Below are 4,233 nucleotides of genomic sequence, written 5' to 3'. Positions count from 1 at the left end.
GGCCAAACAAACTGCCGGGGAAGTGTTCCTTGTCTACTTTGTTGCTTTTACTTTCTGGAGGAATGGTAACTGGAGCCTCCTGTTTTACCAGACACTAAAAGAAGTTGCTACCCATTGCCAGAACTGGGACTGAAGAGGAAACAGGGAGCCTCGTCATCCTTCTCTTCATGCTCCTTAAATTAGACAGCATATAACAGGATTCCCGAGAGAGACCTCAGATGTCTCTTGTTAGAATGCCAGCAGAGTATAAGTGAATCTGTTTACAGTGGAGACTGAGGCAATCTGTTCCAAATGATAGCTGTTTTCTGGTAGGCCTTTAACCCATTCTGTACCACCTTGTGGTGCTTCTTTGTTGTGGAAACTAACCATATCTTGGGCTGCTCTGCTGATTCTGTTGGTTATGGGAATCAGCAACCCCTTCGATGAAATCCTGCCCCACCACCATGCCCCAGAACTAAATGCATCACATAGGGTCATCCAGGACTCATCCTACAGCAAGTTTCTCTAGGACCACCACTAGTCAATGCCACTATACCTAAAGGCAGGGCTTCTCATGGTCCTGGACTCCTGACTGATGTGATGACCAAGGTGCATGTGGGGAAATCAACAAATGCATGCTAAGCTTGGGTTTTTACAGGCATTCTGATGGTCTGCTGAGGTACATGTCTATATTCTGTGATGTTAGCAGATCCCATAGCAAAATGCAGTGTTTAACTGAAAAACCAATAAGTGTTGTCTATGAGGGTCTCAGCATTTAAGGCTACTTTTTTTCTGCTTCATCAGGCAGTTTTTTAAAGGGCCAATCAATAATTTTCCTTGGAATAAAATCTCATTATGACATAATTTATATAGATTTTTCATCCATTCCTTCTAAAAAACTTACCAGTAGGAAGCTCTAGCAACAAGATCTGAGTGAGAAATGCCACCTGTTCAGATGTGTGGATCTTCACCCAGCTACATGAAAACCTGCTTCCATGCCTGGTAGTTGGACAGTAGGAGCAAGCAGGCTGCAGCAGTTAAAATGTTCAGCTAAGATCTTGGGTCTCCAAGGTTCAAATCCGCACTCTGCCATGGTAGCTGACTGGGGGAGCTTGGGTCAGTCCCACACTGTCAGCCTAATCACTTACCTCACAGGGCTGTTGTGAAGATAACATAGAGAAAGGAAGGATGTTATAAGCCACCCGGGGTCCCCATTGGGAAGAAAAAATAGAATGTAAATGAGGTAAACAAATGCACAACACAACACCTTGGTTTATTTTAATCATGGTGAAACCAGGATTCAGCTTCTAGAGGATCATTCTGATCATGGTTTGCCTCACCAAATGCTGGTTTCATGGACTTCCAAGGCTTTTTTTGTAGAAAAAGCCCAGCAGGAACTCATTTGCATATTAGGCCACACTCACCAATGTCACCATTGTTTCACTTTTTCTACAAAAAAAGCCCACCAGGAACTTATTTGCATATTAGGCTACACCCCCTGACACCCCCAGAACTGCATTCCTGTGTGTTCCTGCTCAAAAAAAGGCCTGCCGATTTCACTCTGTAGTCTTGGAAGATCTTTCTTGGAAGATCTGTAGCCTTTCGCAGGATTAATGGGCAGATTTGAAGACAGGCAGAGAATGATTCAGTCATTGTTTACCCTGTTAGTCCTATGGATACCAAGAGGAATATTCCAAGGTGAGCGTTGACTAGTGCTGTTATAGAAGCATAGGGTGCTTTCACACAAGCTAAATAATGCAGTTTCAATCCACTTCAGTGATTGTTAGCAAGGGGGTCTTGCCATTTCACGCAGCAAAATCCAGTTGCAAAGGGCGTTGAAAGTGGATTGAAACGTGTTATTTAGGTGTATGAAATCTCTTGTTCACTTTTTTAAAAGAGGGGCAGTTTGTATACAAAAAAAGCAGTCATTTTCTCCGTGGGAGTTGATCTCTGCCAGCTAGAGATCAGTTGTAAAAGCAGGAGATCTCCAGGCCCCACCTGGAGGCTGGTAACCCTACTTGGGTCCAGCTGCTCTAGAAACCATAACAGCCAACCTTACTCTGTGTCAAGACCACCACATCAGAGTATTCCCTTACACAAATACAATTAAAGCACAAAGCACTGCAACAAGAGAGGAATCATCCAATCTATTGCCTAGATGACGCCCAGATTCACACAGTCAATCTTTCATCAGATAAGAAAATATAGAAGGGAGACAAAGCATTTAGCCAGCAAGTAACTATATTACCCTAGCAAAATATAGATTAGAAACTGAGAAATAAAAAAAAAATCAAGGCAATGAGCATTAATATCATGAGACCAATGAAACAAATTTTGTGCCATGGGCCGCTTCAACAGACAGAAGATTACTGCCTCTTTTAAGACATTTTAAATATATTTTAATTTTAATCCATTTTATCCATTTATGATCTCGTCTGCATTTATTGCTTAGTCATATTTATATAATTAATGCATATGTTATATATTAATATACTGTCTGATCTTGGATCATAATAGTAAAACTGTACTGAGACCAATGAAACAAGCAAATTCACACAATCTAATTTTAGATTTAAATAAAAACTCCCTATTAATATTACTTCATAGCAAATTGTTTCTCAGCTCCAGGGGCCCATGGATGAGACTGATTTTCTGGATTCATTTCAGTCTGTCTTTAAATCAGGATTTGGAACAGAGACTGTATTGGTTGCCTTGGTTTATGACCTCTACCAAGAACTAGACAGGGGGATTGTATCTCTCTGTGGCCTTCAGTACCGAGCATAGTATCTATAATATAGTGGGTTCAATGCAGTGGGCCCACGATTGGAGCAGGGCAGCAGGGATGTGGCTCAGTGGTAGAGCATCTGCTTGGGAAGCAGAAGGTCCCAGGTTCAATCCCTGGCATCTCCAAAAAAGGGTCCAGGCAAATAGGTGTGAAAAACCTCAGCTTGAGACCCTGGAGTGCCGCTGCCAGTCTGAGAAGACAATACTGACTTTGATGGACCAAAGGTCTGATTCAGTATAAGGCAGCTTCATATGTTCATACAATGTGGATCCTGCTGCCCATTGTTCCCAAATCCCCAAGCTCAGTCCTTATGACTTCAATGAGCTCTGCAGGAACACCAAATAAGTCTTCACTTTGGTCCGCATACACAACAGTATCCTACTTGGCCTCCTCTCAGTGCTGGGACTAAGCAGCACCATGTTATGATGGATCAATCCTGTCTGGGAGGCCAGTTCCAAAAGGGGGTGCTGGAAAATTCCTGCTCTGCCCCAAGGCCATTGGCCTGTGGGGTTCCACAGGGTTCGATCTTATCCCCATGCTATTTAATATCTACATGAAGCCACTAGGAGAGGTCATAATAAGGAGGTTTGGGCTGCCTTGTTACCAATGTGCAGATGACACAGCTCTCCTTTTCTTGCCCATGAGGAAGCTGTGGATGTTCTAAGCCGATGCCTGCAGTCATTAATGGGCTGGAGAGGGCAGGACTAGCCCTAGACTGTCTGTCCAGCCTTTGACTGTTTGGCTAACTTCTGGCACTCCCCTTAATTTAATTTAATTTTTTGATTTATACCCCGCCCTATCCTGCAAGAAAACCCCGCATTCCCATGTCAGGGCGGCTTACAACATTACAAACTTTACAACGACATTAAATAAACCACATCCAAACACAGCAATATCATAATTACAGGATTATCAGATTAGATCAAGATCCAGGATCCATGTCATTGGCTACCAGTCATAAAACTATATATAGGCTGGTAGTATTCAGCATAACTTACGCACCAAGATAGAAAGGCAGTGGATCAATTAAAAGCCTGGCAAAAGAGCTCCATCTTACAGGCCCTGTGAACATAAGAGCATAAGAGAAGCCATGTTGGATCAGGCCAATGGCCCATCCAGTCCAACACTCTGTGTCACACAGTGGCAAAAAAATTCATATACACACACACACTGTGGCTAATAGCCACTGATGGACCTCTGCTCCATATTTTTATCTAAACCCCTCTTGAAGGTGGCTATGCTCGTGGCCGCCGCCACCTCCTGTGGCAGTGAATTCCACATGTTAATCACCCTTTGGGTGAAGAAGTACTTCCTTTTATCCGTTTTAACCTGTCTGCTCAGCAATTTCATCGAATGCCCACGAGTTCTTGTATTGTGAGAAAGGGAGAAAAGTACTTCTTTCTCTACCTTCTCCATACCATGCATTATCTTGTAAACCTCTATCATGTCACCCCGCACTTTTCTGCCCT

At 43.1% G+C, this 4,233-nt stretch overlaps 1 non-coding gene across 1 annotated transcript; it reads left to right on the top strand.

The window, feature by feature from the left end:
- Positions 1-2,817: 2,817 nt before the first annotated feature.
- On the top strand, positions 2,818-2,889 carry TRNAP-GGG (transfer RNA proline (anticodon GGG)). The gene has a single exon. It is a non-coding gene; the product is annotated as a tRNA-Pro (tRNA).
- Positions 2,890-4,233: the final 1,344 nt, after the last annotated feature.

This window comes from Heteronotia binoei, chromosome 16, assembly GCF_032191835.1.
Source record: "Heteronotia binoei isolate CCM8104 ecotype False Entrance Well chromosome 16, APGP_CSIRO_Hbin_v1, whole genome shotgun sequence".
NCBI classification, from domain to species: Eukaryota; Metazoa; Chordata; class Lepidosauria; order Squamata; family Gekkonidae; genus Heteronotia; species Heteronotia binoei.
The sequence above is the reverse complement of the archived record's forward strand: the minus strand, read 5'-3'. Positions and strand labels throughout refer to the sequence as shown.